The 23305-nt window shown below is 45.2% G+C and overlaps 1 long non-coding RNA gene across 1 annotated transcript in view; it reads left to right on the top strand.

The window, feature by feature from the left end:
- Positions 1-494: 494 nt before the first annotated feature.
- Positions 495-23305, top strand: part of LOC126092397 (uncharacterized) — an 848619-nt gene continuing 825808 nt past the window's right edge. Inside the window, exon 1 of the long non-coding RNA XR_007521329.1 lies at positions 495-656. This is a non-coding gene — a long non-coding RNA (uncharacterized LOC126092397). The remainder of the gene's footprint in view (positions 657-23305) is intronic.

Raw genomic sequence — 23305 nt, 5'->3', positions numbered from 1 at the left:
TTGTTTGACTACTGACATGATTTGGCTACGAAGATAAAACTTAGCAGGGCTGCCCAGTCGATCGAAATTGCAAAAACATCCGAAAAATACAGATACGTCAGATACACGAGTGTAGAACAATTGTCTTATGGTCCCCAGGGGGGTAACGACATTGTCGCCAAAATTATGGTTCAGTATTTTACAGCATAAAATTCTACAAGCTAGAAGAATTTTATGGAAATTGACTCAGGGGCGATAGTCTACGTACATGCTAGATCGTGCATAGTTGGTATCGTTTCAACTTCCATTTGTGTCACTGGCCTGCCTATCGGGCAAGCGTTATGACGTCGGCCAGCAGCGTGCTACAGAGAGGATTCTGATGTATCGCCCGGCTGTCTATCCCCCAGGGGCTCCGCCCGGCGCACGGCCTTTCCCTCGTTCTGCGCATGCGCGGCCTGTAGCCGGCATCTGTGCCACTATGTCCCGCGCAGCGTTCGTCAGTCTGTCGGCGACTCTCCGCCGTGACGCACCAGCTGATTAGTCCGCTGTGTTCGGTTGCGGCGTCGGCGTGTGCAGAGGGGTCGCGCGCCGCAACTACTATCAGCGTCGCATGCTGTGCTGTGTCGGGGTCGGCTGACGCCCCACGTCTCTCTGTCACTGAAGTCGCCGTGTTTGACGTGAGTACAGCTGACATCTTGACGGGTACTATTTCTTTGTTGCTTGTTCAATTCTTCCGCAGCATCCCGTTTCAACTGTGGATGTAACATGGTCTATGTGTGTTGTGCCTCTCTATGTAGTATCTGTACCGAGGTCCGTTATCCAATATGGCTGCGCTGATTGAAACGTGTGATACTATCTCAAAAATTGTCTGAAACAGGTGTTACTATAACACACATATTCAGGGATCAAAGGTTTATGAAACATACCCGGTTTCTGAGCACGTGCAGCCTGCAGGGAAGTTAATAACGTGAAGAGGGATATAATACTGATTTCCCAGCAACGATTCTGTTCTGTCAACTGACAAAATATCAAGTTCGTCTTTAACTTTAATGTGTTTACAACATTGTGTTTACATATGTGTTGAGTAACATAGGGGCCGGTACGTTACTTGGGTGTCATGTCACTGGCATTGTATTCAGTAACATTTTTTAATAATGTCAGATTCTTTAATTTTAAGAAAATAATCATGGTATGCTATTGCCATCGATAGATGTGGCATGAATATTTACAAATGGTTTAATAAGTAGCACTCAATAAAAATACACTGTTTAGATTGACTTTACAAATAAGTTCATTATATTGAGCAGTACCCAGGGAAATTTTGCTCTCGAATTGCTCCCTGAAGACCAACAGAATCATAGTTCTATTTATTGCTGATCTCTATTTTTGTTTACAGATTCAGAAGATTAATCTCTCTACTCCAACTTCTCACTCCGCATCTTTTTGCTTTTACCTACATTCTGTTGTAACGTGTAATATCTCTCCTATGTCAGTAACGTAAGCTTCAAGACGCAATGCTACAGAGTATTTGGACTTCTTCGCATGTATTGCCATTTGGGCATACCACTTTTCATGTGGCGGTTTATATATTTAGACTGCCACATATTTTTGCATCACTCTTTTTTGCTGTTGCGTCTTCCTTGTTCCCTTATCTCTTGCCGTTCCGATCTTAGAGCTGCATATTTTTAAACTGTGAAACATCTTTGATATAGATGTTAAACGACTGTGATAACGTGTATAAAACACTTGTTTCCAGTTTCTCCTATTCCCACATTCTACAGTGAAATTTGATTTTTTCAGTAGTTGATTTAATTTTGTTTTCAGAGCTTAAGTTTTATGTAAATTTTATTACTTTTAGTGATACGTTCTGATTGGAAACAACTTCATATACATCTTCATACAAAAGTAACGATCGTGATGCCTTAATAAGGGACTGCTCAAAGTGAAGTATAAAGAACTTCAACTTGTGAACAAATAAAGCATGTTTTTTGAAATGTCATGCCGTCAGTCGGAAATAGTGTTCGTATGAGAGTGTATTAAAAGATTGTCATTGTAATAAAGTAAAACATTTTTCTGAACGTTCTCCTACGCAGGTAGCAGCTTCCGAACAAGCTGAAAAATCTTTTATTGTTTTATTGCTCTTTCGGTAGGGGTAAGGTCGTTGTTGGCATCGGCTGATTCGTATATATCAGGGCAAACATGAGGCTCTCAACAATTAAAGGAGATAGCGTCGTGTAAAGGCAGTGCGTATTCACCCTGTCATGTTAACTGCCACCACGAGAATGCTTTGTATGTACATTTGTTTCTCTGTTAATATAGCTTTCAAATGATCATTTAGTTATGAGAAGATGTTTTTAACACAGGCGCAACTTAAAGTATATAAATACAGAGAGAATATTTCACTCAATTATGTAGCATGAGCTTACATGAAAATCCGGACAGATTGATGTTGGGTGTGTATTTATGTCTGTCATCCCAGCTGAGTTACGAGAAACAGACCCGTACTCGAATTTCAGTCTGGTATGCAGCTTTAATCAAGCTGGAGATCTTGTACTACGTTACTAGCGGCTATACCTCTTCAAGTGCTTAAGGCGAAAAATGAGAACTCTTAAGCAATAACAAAGCTTCAAATTAAGAAATTCAACATTTGCACTGGTCAGAGGGACGCAGTGCAAATATACGTTGTATCAAGTAACACAACCTTATAGTCACATATCCACCGGCAATTACCCACCAAATTAAATATGACTTCTTCTCACCCACTTGTAAAACTGACAGAAATTACTTCTACGTTATAAGTCATAGTGTCTCAATACATACAGAATCTTCAACCAAACTTTTCCACCTATGTGACTGCAAGTTTCATCTGAGCGGTGAACGGAAAGTGACTTGCAAGAGAAGGCGAAACGTTGGACATTATTAACTGTATAGTGACGTTCTATCACATGTTGAAAGGTGTTGATGCAGTTGACATTCGCCTGTGTAGACAGTTTTTAACGGCATTCGTAAAAAATGTTATGGAGTGGTGTTCGGAAGTAGTGAATGGACAAAGGAATTGCAAGCGGCGCAGTAAAATTACAGAACCAAGAAGAATAAGCGAATGATACTGGAAACCATACACTTGTAAAATCTATTATTTTTTCCCATGAAAGCTAGCCGTAAAGAGAAATTAAAACAAGGGTTTTTAATCATAAACCATGAGTATATTTCGCAAACACGTATACAGTTCGAGAATAACTCTTATGACAAACACTGTACGGGGCAGATGTATGTACTTTACTTCTGCCATACTTATCCAAGAGTCTCCAATCTTTCTTTGCGTAATTAGGTGTTTAGTCATGCAGGGCTTTGATATCTCTAAGTTTATACTGTTTACAGTACTTAATCTTTCGTAAATGGCTCAAAAACGTCGCTTTATAAAGAGTGTTTCACCATTGAAAACAACGAAATTAACTGGGGATATCAAAATGGTAAGCATGGAGGTAACAGCTTAATATATGACTCGCCGCATCAAAGTAGTTCTGTGAACACAGTTTGGAAAATAGGTCTAAGATGTCTTCGTATACGCGGTTCCAGACTGTAGCACCTACAACCGCACGGCCACCCCGGCCGGCTTTACCAATTATTCTGCAACATTTTACTAACGTGCTTCATATCTCCAGAGACAACTGGCCATGGACTTTGTTCTCTCTTGTGGGGTTGCATAAGGCAGGGACAACTGAATCACCATGATACTAACCTTTTCATTGGGTTATGTACTAGAAATTTATTACTGCCACACTTGCCATTTTAGTATCTTGTTAATTTCGTTGTATCCTATGGAGAAACACACATTATAAGGTAATGTTTCTGAACCATTTTTGAAAGATTAGGTGCCATAAATGGAAGAAACTTAGAGACATCCAAAACCTCTGTGGCTACACAGCTAATTAGACGGAGAAAGATAAGTATGACGGAAGAAAGGTATATCTTGGCCCAGAAATACCATAACTCATGGCCAATCCTCACCTGTGTTTTTTACGGTATAAGAGTCGCCCAAAGCTCCGAGAGGGAGTTTGTATCTATTATATGGCTGTCGCCTGTCTGGATATCGTTCCTGATACAGATATTGTGCAGGTTGCATAAATCGACTTTACTTGATCGGGTTAGCTCAAAGCTAAAACGTTCCTTTCGTCAGCATCTCGGAGCTGCCGTAGCACCTTAAGAAGTCGGCCGTGCTGGCGCAGCCAGAATGCACGCACTCTTGGCAATGTGCAGAGTGCGAGGTAAATGACGCGGCGCACTGTTCTGCGGATTTAATAAAAAAAGTTTACTGGCGGACCTGACTTAATTCTCTGCTCTGCTACACCATCAAATGAGTCTAAGGGTCGCCACACTCGATTTGACCCTCGTGACGAAGTTAAACTTCCCACAACTACAAAATCAACAATTAAAACTACTTTTTGAAGAGATTCCGGGGTACGACTACTGGACTGGAATATGTTCGCCGTTAACAGATCTACATGCCCCCTCAAACTGAGCACTCGCATGTCTCGCCAACAATCACAGCAGTAACAAAACAGGAATTCAGTTCAAAGTCAGTTCAGAGTCACACGAAAATATGACTCTCAGGTCTTTACAGAAACGAATGAAGTTTACTGCCGTGAGTTAACTAGCCAAGACAATCTCTTTTTGTCGAATACCACGTTCAGCTCGCTACTGGCTGTGCGCTCTGCTCTGAGGTTTGTCTTTACCTAACAAGTCCGTGTTCACTAATCCGCAGCACTCACCGAGAAAAACAGGGAAGCGCCAAAACAGAATGCCACACCTGCACCCAGGAACACATTTCGAATTCTGTCTGTCTGTCGTATTGCAACAAGTAAATGGCTTGACACCGAAGGGTCGCTTGCTCCCGACTTCAGAAATTCACAACGAAAATACCATCTAAGCCCCCTTGCCTGAGAAACTGACTTTGCCGTAGATAATAGCCTGAGGAGGAGCACATTGTCTCGTCCGGGAAATTATACGGAACAACATTTCTGTGTAGATGGATCGCCCAAAATGGCATAATTAAAGACAGACAAGGGAAAATTCCCAAGTGTAAATAAATGACCTTGATGAAACTTGGCGAGTATGAAGAGGAGCCAAAATAATGACATATTTACGTTTTATTGTTGCCTAAGTTCACTTTTAAGGGAAAAAATACATCCCGAAAGGTAAACTGGCATATTAGGTCTAGAGTGAATAAATTCGAAACCATGATACGTAAAATATTTTCATATAAACCTGAAATGTAATTAACGTTCTCGAAAACTGATTAATCAACTTTTGCCAAATACCCCACCATCATTAATTTTGAAAAATGGAAACTTTTCTTACAACATAAATCATAGAAACTATCACAACCCTCCACGTTCTATAAAGCTGGTTTCTCAAATAGCATTTTTTGAGTATAAGTTGTACACGATGTGCTGTCGGAGTATTTTCAACATAGCCAACTGAAATATCTAAACTTCCACCGATATTCTACTTATTGGTTTTACTTACTTTTGTTTTATGATTTGAACTGAGATTTTAAGTTTTAACTTTTTTTACGTATTCACTTATCTGTCTTTCGTTAAATGAAAATAAGTAACTCATTATTATGATATAAAATGTTCACAATAATGATTACCTCTAAAGAAATGCTTAAAACATAACGTTTTTAACGATGCACATAATACACACGATGGAAAACACAATATGAAACAGATTTCAGCAGGATTCTCCTTTTGTGACAGGAGATACTCTAAATATTTTGATTTATACCAAGTGTATTTCAGAACACTGGAAAATCTTGGCGAAAAGACGTTATTATACTCTAGTTACTGCAGCGTGATTATATTGCTTCTCGAGTGGAAGTTGACATAATAATTCAGCAGAACTAGATCTGAAAATCTCCTCACGAAGTTCTTCCTACAAGGAATGTCATATACAGTACGTCCAGTGGCTTTATCTGTCCCGTCGAGCCTTTTGCGATCACTAGATTACCAACTTATTCGTCCTCAGGTGCGACGCTCAACACGGTTTTTTCTCGCTCTCTCACTTTTATGTGAAACACTTTTTTATATATCACAGATTCGGAGATATTCCCTCTAAACCTAATGTGCCAAATTACCTTTCAGGTTGTTTGATCTCTCAAAAGTGAAACTGGGCAAAAGCAAAAAAAGTATTTCATTATTTTCACCTCTCTACGTACACAAAAGTTTCATCAAGATTGTTTATTTATTTTTGGAAATGTTCCCTAGAGTCGCGAAAATTCCTTTCTGCCCGTTTTTAAAGTAGTGCTTCCAGTCGAAGGTTTATTTCGTAAAGAAAAGCTAGAAATGCTCTCCGTGATACGAATAACGCAACACAAACCATCTCGGTTATTGTAGAAATGTTGGGGAATCGCTCTTGAAAACTGAGCCTAAGACATAAAACCCATAACGGTTTGGAATGTAGACATTGTAGGTATGAGAAGTACGTTCGGCTGTCTGTTGAGACTAGTAAAAATATGACCTAAGGGGTGGAAAAAAATTTGGAAACACCAAAAACATCACATTACGATGCCTAACATGCTGTAGAAAACCAGTTGGCTTCCATTCATCTCGGAATGGGTAAACGCAGCCTATGAATGCTTTTAAAGGGGAACTTGTATCATTCTTCCTGCAACATAGTGGCAGCTTCACTTCAAAATAATGGACGTGGATAGCGATCACACACCTTTCTCTCAAAAGTATACCACAAAGGCTCAATAATAATACGATCTGTTATGACAAGTTACTTATTTGCAATGTCGCAGGCATCAGCCTGTAAGATGAGAGCGTCGCTGGTTGTGGCCTTCAAGTACACTAATGGTCGCAGGATGGCTCCACATCAAAACAAGAAGGAACGCCAAGGTTTATCATTGTTGTGAGCGAGTTCATTACAGACAGAGGACAAACACTGATTGCGGAAGAAAAGTAGTAGACTGCTTTACATTCGGTGATTCTCTTTAAGCGACTTTCGGAAATCATAGAAATCCTAAACCGGGATGTACAGAAGGGTATTTTAACCGCAGTTTTCCGGACTACGGGTCCAGTGTCTTTCCAATGCGCCACTTCGTCTTGTACACCACATAGAATGCAGGATGGGAGCTTTGTAAGTACACCAGCTGTGGGGGGAATTTGATACAGCATGTGCAGCAGTGCGGAGGTGCATTAAACACAGTCTGTCCCAGAGGAAAAGTGACAGACATTATCTTGCATAATTCTTAATGCCATCTGTGAACGTCTTCACGAATTAACTACCGTGGTATTTAGCCTGTACGTAGACTACCTTCCCCTTTTAAATTTAACAGAGCTTGCGTCGAAGGCTATACCCGTGTCCTTCGTGGTGGAAACAGAGTTAATTCGATGTTTCTAGGAAAGGTCCATTACCACATCAATACCTTCTGGGAATATCTAACTAGTTACGCAAAAAATTTCCTGTCAGTCAGGACGCAGCAAGATGTCCTTTATGCAGAGTCATCCACACACACACACTGAAGAAATCTGCACATGAGGCAAATATTAGTCGTTTCTGACTCCAGCCTTCGGCGACTAAGAGTGCCCACAAGTTTCTTCCGGTAGGCCATATCCACCTGAAACCAATTACTCATGATTAGATCTACAGATCTACCAAACTGCGGGGTGTTGATTGCTACGTTTCACCCACTTTTCCGAAAGTTCAATACACTTTCTATGGTCTTGTGATCGTGTGCGTTAGCGGACCAGTAGAGGTGTGGTAAGGTGACAGAGGCCGAATCAGGTACGTATGCGTGTGGCACGGCTATAACCATCTTTTAGGACGAGAGTGTCAACAGTATAGCCACAGTTAAGATGTAGAAGGAAGGGAAACAGTTGGTCACCGAGAACGTTGAAATAAGTCTCCAGATTCATGTTCACTTAGAAAGTAATGATTGCAAAAAAGGGAGCATGAGGTTCAAATATTTATAGTTGATGGATCGGAATAAAAGTGGTACAACTCCTAGACAATTTAGTTAGCTTCGTTGCAAACAAAGAATCATACCAATCTGTTCAGTTGATTTGAAGTTACCATACCGCGCGATAAAAAGTCATTCCGATAAAAACGCGTTTGAAGTTTTGACTACATATAAATGAAATATTACGCAACTTACGTTCAAACTGCTATTACGGGTCCATAAACAAGTCCTTCCTCTTCCTCACAGAGGGTGTTCTGCTCGATCTGGGCCATCCTGCGCTGCTCCAGAGCCGCTCGTACGGCAGGTGACAAGCGGTTTTCGGCAGCTTGAATCCGGTGGTTGTCCGAATGCTTGACGAACTGCGTCGAATAGAGTGCCAGGGCGACGTCCATCGTTGTCATGGTCTTCAGAATTGCTGAATACCCTTCGTTGAAGATGCTCACTGCCAGGAAAGTCGCAACCTCAACAGTCTGCGCACCAGAATGCAAATGATTGGGGGCTAACTTCCAAACACACGCGTTCAAACTTTCATTTGAATTTTGTGTATTTCCTCCCAAGCACCGGTACAGTAACTCGCCCTCCGAAAGAAAAAAACTGGTGCGTGAAAAAGGCAGATTTCAAGCAGGTCCATTTTTTTTGTTCAACCGCGAATAACATAAATTTACGTTCCGTATTCAGAAAAACCGTTTCAGGGGTAGATTCCAAACACTTTTATGGATACAAAAATGCAATTTAAAAAAAATCGATTTTTTGAACCAAAATATACACTCCTGGAAATGGAAAAAAGAACACATTGACACCGGTGTGTCAGACCCACCATACTTGCTCCGGACACTGCGAGAGGGCTGTACAAGCAGTGATCACACGCACGGCACAGCGGACACACCAGGAACCGCGGTGTTGGCCGTCGAATGGCGCTAGCTGCGCAGCATTTGTGCACCGCCGCCGTCAGTGTCAGCCAGTTTGCCGTGGCATACGGAGCTCCATCGCAGTCTTTAACACTGGTAGCATGCCGTGACAGCGTGGACGTGAACCGTATGTGCAGTTGACGGACTATGAGCGAGGGCGTATAGTGGGCATGCGGGAGGCCGGGTGGACGTACCGCCGAATTGCTCAACACGTGGGGCGTGAGGTCCCCACAGTACATCGATGTTGTCGCCAGTGGTCGGCGGAAGGTGCACGTGCCCGTCGACCTGGGACCGGACCGCAGCGACGCACGGATGCACGCAAGACCGTAGGATCCTACGCAGTGCCGTAGGGGACCGCACCGCCACTTCCCAGCAAATTAGGGACACTGTTGCTCCTGGGGTATCGGCGAGGACCATTCGCAACCGTCTCCATGAAGCTGGGCTACGGTCCCGCACACCGTTAGGCCGTCTTCCGCTCACGCCCCAACATCATGCAGCCCGCCTCCAGTGGTGTCGCGACAGGCGTGAATGGAGGGACGAATGGAGACGTGTCGTCTTCAGCGATGAGAGTCGCTTCTGCCTTGGTGCCAATGATGGTCGTATGCGTGTTTGGCGCCGTGCAGGTGAGCGCCACAATCAGGACTGCATACGACCGAGGCACACAGGGCCAACACCCGGCATCATGGTGTGGGGAGCGATCTCCTACACTGGCCGTACACCACTGGTGATCGTCGAGGGGACACTGAATAGTGCACGGTACATCCAAACCGTCATCGAACCCATCGTTCTACCATTCCTAGACCGGCAAGGGAACTTGCTGTTCCAACAGGACAATGCACGTCCGCATGTATCCCGTGCCACCCAACGTGCTCTAGAAGGTGTAAGTCAACTACCCTGGTCAGCAAGATCTCCGGATCTGTGCCCCATTGAGCATGTTTGGGACTGGATGAAGCGTCGTCTCACGCGGTCTGCACGTCCAGCACGAACGCTGGTCCAACTGAGGCGCCAGGTGGAAATGGCATGGCAAGCCGTTCCACAGGACTACATCCAGCATCTCTACGATCGTCTCCATGGGAGAATATCAGCCTGCATTGCTGCGAAAGGTGGATATACACTGTACTAGTGGCGACATTGTGCATGCTCTGTTGCCTGTGTCTATGTGCCTGTGGTTCTGTCAGTGTGATCATGTGATGTATCTGACCCCAGGAATGTGTCAATAAAGTTTCCCCTTCCTGGGACAATGAATTCACGGTGTTCTTATTTCAATTTCCAGGAGTGTAGTAAACCTCCCCTTAATGAATTTATGAAACTGTTAATAACTTCTGTCAGTGCAGTTAATGTTGACGGTATGGCTGGACGAGTTTAGTAGTGTTCAAAAAATAAATATTAACTAACAACACTGTACTGCTTCGCGTTACGCTCAGTATGTGTTGGCCTGCTGTCTTACGGTACTCCAGCATCATACACTCACCGCTAGCAGGCGCGTTCCGACGGTCTGAAACCACCTACTACACATCTCAGTGCGCGCTAATCGCTCCCTACCTTGCTACTACAGGAATTTCTTTGCCGACTCACAGAAAGTCGAAGTAAAAATAAAAAAAAAGTAATGCGGCGAAAAATGTGCTGTAAAATTTTAAGAAAGGGAAAACACCAACCGCGCACTTCGCTGTGGTCTACGGAGTGTATATGTGGAGAAAACAAGCCAATACAGGTATATGGAGCTGTCGAAAGAAATTTTTTTGGGGCGATGCGTTGTTGGTGAAAAGACACCTGTGATCAGTTGCCGGTGGAGTTAGGCGAAGTGTTATGACAGCTGGGATGGTTTTTCATAGTGTGTCACACCATTAGCCTTGGTTAAGTATGAAATGAAAACAGTAGCTTATAAAATACTTGGGGGAAGTGGCAACGTCGGTGTGTAGAATATATGAGTCTGGCGATATACCATCTGACTTTCAGAAAAGCATCATCCACACAATTCCGAAGACGGCATGAGCTGACATGTGCGAGAATTATCGCACAATCTGGTTAACAGCTCATGCATCGAAGCTGCTTACAAGAATAATGTCCACAAGAGTGGAAAAGAAAATTGAGAATGCGCTAGGTGACGATCAGTTTGGCTTTAGGAAAAGTAAAGGGACGAGAGAGCCAATTCTGACGTTACGGTTAATAATGGAAGGAAGGCTAAAGAAAAATCAAGACACTTTCATAGGATTTGTCGACCTGCAAAAAGCGTTCGACATTATCAAATGGTGCAAGCTGTTCGAGATTCTGAAAAAAGTAGGGGTAAGCTATAGGGAGAGACGGGTCATATACAATATGTACAACAACCAAGAGGGAATAATAAGAGTGGACGATCAAGAATGAAGTGCTCTTATTAAGAAGGGTGTAAGACAAGGCAATAGCCTTTCGCCCCTACTCTTCAATGTGTACATCGAGGAAGCAATGATGGAAATAAAAGAAAGGTTCAGGAGTGGAATTAAAATACAAGGTGAAAGGATATCAATGATACGATTCGCCGATGACATTGCTATCCTGAGTGAAAGTGAAGAAGAATTAAATGATCTGCTGAACGGAATGAACAGTCTAATGAGTACACAGTATGGTTTGAGAATAAATCGGAGAAAGACGAAGGTAATGAGAAGTAGTAGAAATGAGAACAGCGAGAAACTTAACATCAGGATTGACGGTCACGAAGTCAATGAAGTTAAAGAATTCTGCTACCTAGGCAGTAAAATAACCAATGAAGGACGGAGCAAGGAGGACATCAAAAGCAGACTCGCTATGGCAAAAAAGGCATTGCTGGGCAAGAGAAGTCTACTAATATCAAATACCGGCCTTAATTTGAGGAAGAAATTTCTGAGGATGTACGTCTGGAGTACAGCATTGTATGGTAGTGAAACATGGACTGTGGGAAAAGCGGAACAGAAGAGAATCGAAGCATTTGAGATGTGGTGCTATAGACAAGTGTTGAAAATTAGGTGGACTGATAAGGTAAGGAATGAGGAGGTTCTACGCAGAATCGGAGAGGAAAGGAATATTTGGAAAACACTGATAAGGAGAAGGGACAGGATGATAGGACATCTGCTAAGACATGAGGGAATGGCTTCCATGGTACTAGAGGGAGCTGTAGAGGGCAAAAACTGTAGAGGAAGACAGAGATTGGAATACGTCAAGCAAATAATTGAGGATGTAGGTTGCAAGTGCTACTCTGAGATGAAGAGGTTAGCACAGGAAAGGAATTCGTGGCGGGCCGCATTAAACCAGTCAGTAGACTGATGACAAAAAAAAAAAAAAAAAACTTGCGAAACACTAACATACTTTCTGTGCTATGCCCTTCTCCTAACAGCACAGTAATGCCGGTTAACAGTTGGTGCCGGTCGCACCTCCCCAGTAATCGCGGCTGGTGCGGCTGGCACGTGGCCTGCTGACCTACTTAGCGCCCGCTGGCTCGCCGGTGCGTCATCCGGCCCTCCCCAGGTCCTGCGTCAGGCGCCTGCCCATGTATTCTGGGCGCGCTGCCCTGCCGTCATAGGATCTGCCACTAGGCAACCCGCAGCGGCAGCAAGGCAGTGGCTAGTTGTCCACTACAGCGTTTGTCTTACACCGGCGAGCCAAAACATTACGACCACTGCCCATTACGAGACCGAAAGCCATCTGATGGTGTTGCTGATACCTGACGCCGCAAGAATGCTACGAGGAGCATTCAATAAGAAATGTAATTTTTTTTTTCTCGGACAGTTTCGGAATTTGTTCCAGGACATCGTGGAGTATTCACGCTTCAGCTGCGATTGTTTCACGAAGTTTCGATAGGTGGCGGCGCTATACGAAACCTTCAGTATAGCGTCCGTAATGGAGGCGCGTTCCAAGGAGAGAGCTGTCACTGAGTATCTTTTGGCGGAAAACCGAAGCATCGCAGATATTCGTAGGCATCTGGACAATGTCTACGGAGAACTCGCAGTAGACAAAAGTATTTTAAGTCGTTTGCGAGGCGTCTGTCATCCACGCAACAAGGTCGCGCAAACATTTCCGATCTCCCACGCGTCGACCGGCCTCAGAGGATTTTGACTTCTGCAGTGCTGGAACGTGCGGACACTCTCGTTCGAGGTGATGGACGGATCACAATGAAAGACGGCGCTGCACTTCTGGACGATTCTGTTGGTAGTGCTGACATACTCGTCCGCAGTTGGCAACTCAAAGGTGTGCACCCGCTGGGTTTCTCGCTGCCTAACAGAAGACCACAAAGACCAAAGAAGGACTATTTTGTTGAACTGAACTGCTCCCGCGTTACGAGGCTGATCGTGAGAATTTTTTGTCGAACAGCGTCAAAAGATCATGAAACAAAGGTCCATCACTTCGAACCGGAAAAATCGGCAATCCGTATAGTGGCGCCACACAACCTCTCCTCTCAAGAAACGGTTCAAAGCCACTCTCTTAGCCGGCCGCTGTGGCCGAGCGGTTCTAGGTGCTTCAGTCTGGAACCGCGCTGCTGTTACGGTCGCAGGTTCGAATCCTGCCTCGGGCATGGATGTGTCTGATGTCCTTAGGTTAGTTAGGTAGGGCTTAGAGCCACTTGAACCAAACTCTTAGCTGGTGAAATCAAAGCGGCGTACTTCTGGGGTTCTGAAGGGATTATTCTGTTTGGTTTCCTGTCTTACGCTAGAACAATCAACTCTCAAGAATATTGTGCTGCCGGCCGCTGTGGCCGAGCCGTTCTAGGTGCTTCAGTCCGGAACCGCGCTGCTGTTACGGTCGCAGGTTCGAATCCTCCCTCGGGCATGGATGTGTGTGATGTCCCTAGGTTAGTTAGGTTTAAGTAGTTCTAAGTTCTAGGCGAGTGATGACCTCAGAAGTTAAATCCCATAGTGCTCAGAGCCATTTGAGCCAATATTGTGCTATCCTCAGGAAATTGAAGAAACTACTGCAGCATGTTCGTCGCCACAAAAATACAACGAACTCCTGCTTCTCAGTGACAATGAAGGGCCTCACACAAGTCTGCATACCTGAGAGAAACTCGCAAAACTTGTGTTGGCTGTTCTCCCTCATCCACCCTACAGACCGGAGCTCGCACCTACAGATTTCCATCTTTTTGGCCCAATGAAAGAAGCACTTAGCGGGAAGCGGCACATCAATGATGGGAAGGTTAGTGACGCAGCGAGATGCTGCCTCCGACGTCGACCAGTAGCGTGGTATCATGCGACCATACAGGTCCATCCAGTAGGATGTAGTTGGGCCGTCCCACTGAACGGATATTATGTTGAAAAATAGTGTTTTTCAGCCGAAAGTATGGGGAGTAATACGGTGAATTGGAATCCTGAACAAAAACAACCTGCTTTCAGAAAACAAATGTTGCCTTATTTACTGAATTCCCCTCGTATATACGCGGAGCAGAGACTAATGAGGCACTCTCTGGCAACGAAACCCACCGACACAAGAATTTTGTCAAACGGCGGCTTGTTATGGGCCGGCACTGGGGACGAGCATCTCGAGAACGGCCAAGCAGCTCGGCTGTTTGCGTGCTATTGCCGTGAGCACCTACGGAAAGCAGTTGAGGAGCGGTGAAACCACAACCGGGACAAGCTGTTGGGACAGCTCATCACAAGACTTGGAGGTCGGAAGCTTGGCCGAGCTGTAAAGCAGGAGAGGTATACCAGATTACAGTGCTGGCACGTGCACGAGCCTTTAGCTGTCGGCACACGGACCGTGCATCCGAACGTTGAGCGTGCCGAGTTTCTGACGTCATAGCGTTGAACAGCACTTTCGGGAGTCTTTCCGAACGTGCAGAGCAGTATCTGGCACGTCAGATATTCTGAGCGTTGACCAATGAGATGGCACAACGCCACCTGCGTCACACGCACGCCGTCTCCCTTCGGTACAGAGTTGTGAGGCGCCATATTGGCATTCATTTCAACCCTATATGTATATATGCCGTTTCTGAGCACCAGTAAATTGAGAATCACTGGAAAACCCGTTGTTAACTGTATCATTCGTTCCAATAAAATAATGAGAAACATCATATTCGTGGCAAAAGAATTATTGTAACTTGCGTATTATGAGAGTAGACTATTTGAAGGCAGCGACACACTGAAGATCCACCCACAACGCGTTGTTCTTGGTACAATTTGTTATAATTAAATTTCATTTATTAATACACTCCTGGAAATTGAAATAAGAACACCGTGAATTCATTGTCCCAGGAAGGGGAAACTTTATTGACACATTCCTGGGGTCAGATACATCACATGATCACACTGACAGAACCACAGGCACATAGACACAGGCAACAGAGCATGCACAATGTCGGCACTAGTACAGTGTATATCCACCTTTCGCAGCAATGCAGGCTGCTATTCTCCCATGGAGACGATCGTAGAGATGCTGGATGTAGTCCTGTGGAACGGCTTGCCATGCCATTTCCACCTGGCGCCTCATTGGACCAGCGTTCGTGCTGGACGTGCAGACCGCGTGAGACGACGCTTCATCCAGTCCCAAACATGCTCAATGGGGGACAGATCCGGAGATCTTGCTGGCCAGGGTAGTTGACTTACACCTTCTAGAGCACGTTGGGTGGCACGGGATACATGCGGACGTGCATTGTCCTGTTGGAACAGCAAGCTCCCTTGCCGGTCTAGGAATGGTAGAACGATGGGTTCGATGACGGTTTGGATGTACCGTGCACTATTCAGTGTCCCCTCGACGATCACCAGTGGTGTACGGCCAGTGTAGGAGATCGCTCCCCACACCATGATGCCGGGTGTTGGCCCTGTGTGCCTCGGTCGTATGCAGTCCTGATTGTGGCGCTCACCTGCACGGCGCCAAACACGCATACGACCATCATTGGCACCAAGGCAGAAGCGACTCTCATCGCTGAAGACGACACGTCTCCATTCGTCCCTCCATTCACGCCTGTCGCGACACCACTGGAGGCGGGCTGCACGATGTTGGGGCGTGAGCGGAAGACGGCCTAACGGTGTGCGGGACCGTAGCCCAGCTTCATGGAGACGGTTGCGAATGGTCCTCGCCGATACCCCAGGAGCAACAGTGTCCCTAATTTGCTGGGAAGTGGCGGTGCGGTCCCCTACGGCACTGCGTAGGATCCTACGGTCTTGGCGTGCATCCGTGCGTCGCTGCGGTCCGGTCCCAGGTCGACGGGCACGTGCACCTTCCGCCGACCAGTGGCGACAACATCGATGTACTGTGGAGACCTCACGCCCCACGTGTTGAGCAATTCGGCGGTACGTCCACCCGGCCTCCCGCATGCCCACTATACGCCCTCGCTCAAAGTCCGTCTACTGCACATACGGTTCACGTCCACGCTGTCGCGGCATGCTACCAGTGTTAAAGACTGCGATGGAGCTCCGTATGCCACGGCAAACTGGCTGACACTGACGGCGGCGGTGCACAAATGCTGCGCAGCTAGCGCCATTCGACGGCCAACACCGCGGTTCCTGGTGTGTCCGCTGTGCCGTGCGTGTGATCATTGCTTGTACAGGCCTCTCGCAGTGTCCGGAGCAAGTATGGTGGGTCTGACACACCGGTGTCAATGTGTTCTTTTTTCCATTTCCAGGAGTGTATACCTACGATTAAGGTTTTCAGCACGGCGTAAGATAATATGATTAGACGTAAGAGGTGTGTTGTTGTTTTAGCGTGATGAGTGGCGTCACTGTCCAGGGATGAATTGTTTATTGGGGCGGTGGTTCGCGTCTTGACACTTCGAAATTCTTCTTTCCTAACATTGACGTTTATATTAGGTTCTGATACCTTATTATTAGTTTAATATAAGTATAGACTATAATATTTGATGTTATGTAAATATAAGTTGACTTTTTTTGAGGGGTGACTTTGTTCGATTGGCTTAATCTACAGGACAGCTTGCGCTACTTGTATAAAGATATTTCGCTCCTTTTTCTTTTACGCTTCGTAGTTCACATGTTGCAAAGATTCTGCTACTGGTTAGGAACTGACTGACCTTGGGGTTTTACTAAAATGTGGGAAAGATGAAATAATGTTTATCTTATGCGGAGAAGAAGTCCGCCGGCCGCGGTGGTCTCGCGGTTAAGGCGCTCAGTCCGGAACCGCGCGACTGCTACGGTCGCAGGTTCGAATCCTGCCTCGGGCATGGATGTGTGTGATGTCTTTAGGTTAGTTAGGTTTAAGTAGTTCTAAGTTCTAGGGGACTGATGACCACATATGTTAAGTGCCATAGTGCTCAGAGCCATTTGGAGAAGTAGTCCAAATTTGTACCGCACTGCTTGTAATGGAACTTTTATAAGCCTGTGTCCTTATCGATTGGACATGGTACTTTCCTTTTCGTGGACGACGGAGGAAACGTGCCTTTTAATATAGCTAACGTGGGAATTTTACGCGCTCCCGTTGAGTAAACAGTGTGATTTACGAACTAGAAACATCCCGCAACTGCCGCTGGAATGCGTTGCGATCGCGTATACCACGTTGGGGCCCACGTACCGTATGCGCAAGTCTCATCGTTCCTGAGCGTTCAGCAGCACGTTGAACTTGGCACGCTCAACGTTAACGTTCGAGAGCACGGTCCGTGTGCCAACGGCTTTACGGAGCTCACTGTAGAGCGCGCGTTGTTAAACTTTGGGCTCCGCAGCAGATGCCCCCTACGTGTTCTCACGCTGACCCAACGACATCGTCAGTTAAGACTGCAGTGGGAAAGAGATAACCCAGACTGGACCGTGGATAAATGGAAACGTGTCGGCTGGTCAGATTCCTGATCGGATGAATCATGATTTAAACCAGGTCGATAGTAATGTCCGGATATTCCGTCAGCCAGGCGAACAGTTGCTCGAAACGCACACCATCCAACGAACGCAAGCCGTACCTGGTAGTACTATGCTATGGGGTAGATTAAACTGGGCTCCCTCGGAACCTGTCATACTAGTCGAAAGCACTAAGACAGCTGTGTACCACGTGAACATCATTGCGGGCTTCTTGCATCCCTTCGTGCTTGTTATCTTCCCCGACAGCGATAGCATCTTCCATTAGGATAATGGTCCGTGCCACGAGGTCATAATCGTGGTACAGTGGTTTAGAGGGCGCGATAGTGAACTCACACTGACGTCTTGGCCACGAATTTAGCCTGATTTTGAATCCGATGCATCACGTATGGGACACCATCGGGCACCAGCCCCCTGCCAATGCACCACCGGTCTGGAATTTACGGGAACTGCGCCAGTTGTGCTTAGGCATCTGGTGCCATATTCCTCCGGAATCGTAGCAAGGACCTGTTGAATCCATGCCAAGGAGAATCCCGTTGTACTGCGTTCCAGACGTGGACCAGCACGATTAGTCCCACCAAGGTATATTCACCAAACTACGACGTCTGTTAGTGAGCGCAGATATGTTCGGGCAAGAAGCCAAATACTCACCACAGAAAAATCATTGATATTAATACTTAATTTTTGGTATGTTGTCACGTGCAGCTTAATGACGTTAAGCAGTCACAAGATTTGTGCTATACTTTGAGGACTGGTTTGAATGTTTGATACATTGCCATAACAGTTCGTTGTGAACCTGTTTCCGGTCTTCTATGACGTCCTCAGAAACCTCAAGGCTAAAAAGATAGTCCACATATCAGTTCTCACGGTTTATATCTGTATAAAGCATGTTTTTCCGAAGATATGTCACCAGTTATGACTACATCACACCTGGCTAGCATAGATGTGATTTATAAGCGCCGGCCGGAGTGGCCGAGCGGTTTTAGGCGCTTCAGTCTGGAACCGCGCGACCGCTACGGTCGGAGGTTCGAATCCTGCCTCAGGCATGAATGTGTGTGATGTCCTTAGGTTTGAGTAGTTCTAAGTTCTAGGGGACTGATGACCTCAGATGTTAAGTCTCATAGTGCTCAGAGCCATTTGAACCATTTATAGGCGATTTTCCACGTTCAGCTAGGTAAATACCTTCTCTGATAAACGATACGTAGATATTTAGAAAACTTTCTTACACTTGTGTATGAAATTTACTCCAGACGCAGACAGATGGGGGTACAGATATTCTGATCTTATGGAGCGTCAGTGTCAGGAAGGGCTACCAATTGCCTAAGAGAAGAAAATAGTTCAAATGGCTCTAAGCACTATGACACTTATCTGAGGTCATCAGTCCCCTTCACTTAAACTACTTGAACCTAACTAACCTAAGGACATCACACACATCCACGCCCGAGGCAGGATTCGAAACTCCGACCAAAGTTGCAGCGCTGTTCTGGACTGAAGCGCATAGAACAGCTCGGTCACTGCGGTGCGTAAGAGAACACGAAAATTTAAAACAGGAGAAGAATAAGATATTCGACTATAACAATAATTTTATATGAGAGGCGCTCAAAACGTAATGCAACACTTTTTTTCTCAGACACTTTTTTTCTCAGCCACTTTTTTTCCCAGCCACTTTTTTTCCCAGCCACTTTTTTTCCCAGCCACTTTTTTTCCCAGCCACTTTTTTTCCCAGCCACTTTTTTTCCCAGCCACTTTTTTTCCCAGCCACTTTTTTCCCAGCCACTTTTTTTCCCAGCCACTTTTTTTCCCAGCCACTTTTTTTCCCAGCCACTTTTTTTCCCAGCCACTTTTTTTCCCAGCCACTTTTTTTCCCAGCCACTTTTTTTCCCAGCCACTGTTTTTCCCAGCCACTGTTTTTCCCGGCCACTTGTTTTTCCCGGCCACTTGTTTTTCCCGGCCACTTGTTTTTCCCGGCCACTTGTTTTTCCCGGCCACTTGTTTTTCCCGGCCACTTGTTTTTCTCTCGGCCACTTGTTTTTCTCTCGGCCACTTGTTTTTCTCTCGGCCACTTGTTTTTCTCTCGGCCACTTGTTTTTCTCTCGGCCACTTGTTTTTCTCTCGGCCACTTGTTTTTCTCTCGGCCACTTGTTTTTCTCTCGGCCACTTGTTTTTCTCTCGGCCACTTGTTTTTCTCTCGGCCACTTGTTTTTCTCTCGGCCACTTGTTTTTCTCTCGGCCACTTGTTTTTCTCTCGGCCACTTGTTTTTCTCTCGGCCACTTGTTTTTCTCTCGGCCACTTGTTTTTCTCTCGGCCACTTGTTTTTCTCTCGGCCACTTGTTTTTCTCTCGGCCACTTGTTTTTCTCTCGGCCACTTTTTTTTCTCTCGGCCACTTTTTTTTCTCTCGGCCACTTTTTTTTCTCTCGGCCACTTTTTTTCCTCTCGGCCACTTTTTTTCCTCTCGGCCACTTTTTTTCCTCTCGGCCACTTTTTTTCCTCTCGGCCACTTTTTTTCCTCTCGGCCACTTTTTTTCCTCTCGGCCACTTTTTTTCCTCTCGGCCACTTTTTTTCCTCTCGGCCACTTTTTTTCCTCTCGGCCACTTTTTTTCCTCTCGGCCACTTTTTTTCCTCTCGGCCACTTTTTTTCCTCTCGGCCACTTTTTTTCCTCTCGGCCACTTTTTTTCCTCTCGGCCACTTTTTTTCCTCTCGGCCACTTTTTTTCCTCTCGGCCACTTTTTTTCCTCTCGGCCACTTTTTTTCCTCTCGGCCACTTTTTTTCCTCTCGGACACTTTTTTTCCTCTCGGACACTTTTTTCCTCTCGGACACTTTTTTTCCTCTCGGACACTTTTTTTCCTCTCGGACACTTTTTTTCCTCTCGGACACTTTTTTTCCTCTCGGACACTTTTTTTCCTCTCGGACACTTTTTTTCCTCTCGGACACTTTTTTTCCTCTCGGACACTTTTTTTCCTCTCGGCCACTTTTTTTCCTCTCGGCCACTTTTTTCCTCTCGGCCACTTTTTTCCTCTCGGCCACTTTTTTCCTCTCGGCCACTTTTTTCCTCTCGGCCACTTTTTTCCTCTCGGCCACTTTTTTCCTCTCGGCCACTTTTTTCCTCTCGGCCACTTTTTTCCTCTCGGCCACTTTTTTCCTCTCGGCCACTTTTTTCCTCTCGGCCACTTTTTTCCTCTCGGCCACTTTTTTCCTCTCGGCCACTTTTTTCCTCTCGGCCACTTTTTTCCTCTCGGCCACTTTTTTCCTCTCGGCCACTTTTTTCCCCTCGGCCACTTTTTTCCCCTCGGCCACTTTTTTCCCCTCGGCCACTTTTTTCCCCTCGGCCACTTATTTTCCCTCGGCCACTTATTTTCCCTCGGCCACTTATTTTCCCTCGGCCACTTATTTTCCCTCGGCCACTTATTTTCCCTCGGCCACTTATTTTCCCTCGGCCACTTTTTTTTTGAGAGAAAGCCCAATTGCGGGACATCGTTTAACATTCTCGCTTCAGTCACTATAGTTTCAAGAGATTCAGACAAGTGGCGAAACAATGCGTAGACTTCAGAATGGTTCTGTGATAGAGGTGCATTCCATCAGAGAGATGACATTAACTTTTTGCTAGCGGAAAACTAGAGAATGGAAGATATTCATAGGTGCAGTGTGTGTACGGAAGCTTGGCAGTGAACAAAAGCATGGTGTGTCGTTTGGCGAGGCATCTGTCATCACAACGAGGTCACGCACACCTGTCGGATCTCCTGTGAGCCGGCCGGCTGCACACAGCTGTGACTGCTGCAGTGTTGGAACGTGTGAACACCCTCATCCGAGGTGGTAAACAGTTCGCAATCAAACACATCGGTGCTCAACTGGACGTCCCTGTTAGTAGTGCTGACACACTCGTACACAAATATCCATTGGGCTGTTCTTCCTCATCCATCCTACAGACTGGACCTCTCACATTCTGACTTTCATCTGCTTGGCTGAATGAAGGACGCACTCTGCGGGGAGCAGTACGTTGATCATGGGGAAATTATTTATGCAGCAGGGTGTTGGCTGAGATTTGATCGGTAGAGTTGTACTATGCGGGCATACAGTTCCTCCTAGTAAGGTGTATAACGATATGTTTGCGTAATGTGTATACATAAACATACACTTATAAATGTCCCCGTTCTTAGTCGCTAATTATAACAATATGTTTACTTTTGTGCTGTAACATATAGCTATAATCAGCGGTGGAAATATATTTGCGGACGCCGACCGTATGCGGCTGTTTCTTGTTGGATCGCCTGATCAGTCGGAAGTTGCATTGCAGAGGAGAGTTAATGCCTATTCAAAATATAATTATTTTTGGATAGGTCAACATGAATTTCCTAAGAGAGCGTAGTTCATCATGCATTTACCAGTAGAATATGGCGCGGAGAAAATATTTCGCCGCATGCAACTTCCGTCCGATTTCGACGAAAGAAATCGTGACTGTGAACTCTCTATTTGGCAGAAAAATAAAGAAAATTAAAAAGCTTCATGAAGGAGTAAGACATAGATTCTATACTAAATAAATAGTCCATACACCAGTTCCATTTAACTCTGAATCTATGGCAATTAATGGATGAACTTACACGGCAATGAAGGATTTAACATGGATGCCGTTTTGACTGGCACTTCTGTTCTCGTAATGAAAATAATTCCTTTGACGTTTTCACATACACGTCGCAAAATAAATATACTGCTATACAGTATTGCACTTCTCGTATTGCACTTTTACTTTACACTAAAATAATATTATTTTTAACAATAATAATACGGCGGCAAGACATGCGCGTCCGACACAAGTTACAAGAGACAATAGAAAATGAGTAACTGAGTAACTGTTCATCGAGAATATCTCGTACATCAAAAGAATGTGAAAGTGTTCTTCTGTTCTTTTTTCGCACGGCGGTTTTCAAAGTCAGTAACTCACTGCATCTCTGACGGCACTTCGACAATAAACACGTTTCGTCACAGGTCGCTCACCTTTTACATTCTCGCAACATTATTTGCTAACTGTAGCTGTTGCCGAGCGACTGCTCGATAAGTGAATGATTTAAAATAAGGCAATCACATAATGTTACAGGTGGCGTAAGCCGGTCGCATACAACGGAGATTATTTTGTTGCCAGAATAGTGGGGAATAATATGGTATATTGAAACCCCGAATAAAACCAACCTGCTTTCAGAAGAAAACGTATTGCATTGCTTATTGAACGCTCCTCGTTGTTCGTTATGAACTGGATTTCGGTTTTGTGAACTGTCTTCCTACTCTTAAGTTGTCTAAGTATGGCGTAGAAAGCAAAAAGCCGCTTTACAACGAACTACAAAATAATTACTTAAGAACGCTAATGTTGTGTGTTTGAGTTGATTATGTGTGTATGTCCAAGTACTGACGGAATGTTCAGTAAAATGACAGGATTCATACGAAAGTGTGTGGATCCAAGTATTCACGACATGAAGTGGCCATTTCAAGACGTGAATACTAAGGAAAGAAATGAATAACGTGAGAAAGTTGTTAAATCAGTTAAACTTTTTTGTGTTGTTGAAAGTAAGAACGAAAAACACACACACACACACACACACACACACACACACACACACACACACACACACACACACACGTTCATAAAAGGAAGTACACAGTACACCTCACACGTGTGTGTGTGTGTGTGTGTGTGTGTGTGTGTGTGTGTGTGTGCATGTGTAA

This window comes from Schistocerca cancellata, chromosome 7 (genome assembly GCF_023864275.1).
Source record: "Schistocerca cancellata isolate TAMUIC-IGC-003103 chromosome 7, iqSchCanc2.1, whole genome shotgun sequence".
NCBI classification, from domain to species: Eukaryota; Metazoa; Arthropoda; class Insecta; order Orthoptera; family Acrididae; genus Schistocerca; species Schistocerca cancellata.
The sequence above is the reverse complement of the archived record's forward strand: the minus strand, read 5'-3'. Positions and strand labels throughout refer to the sequence as shown.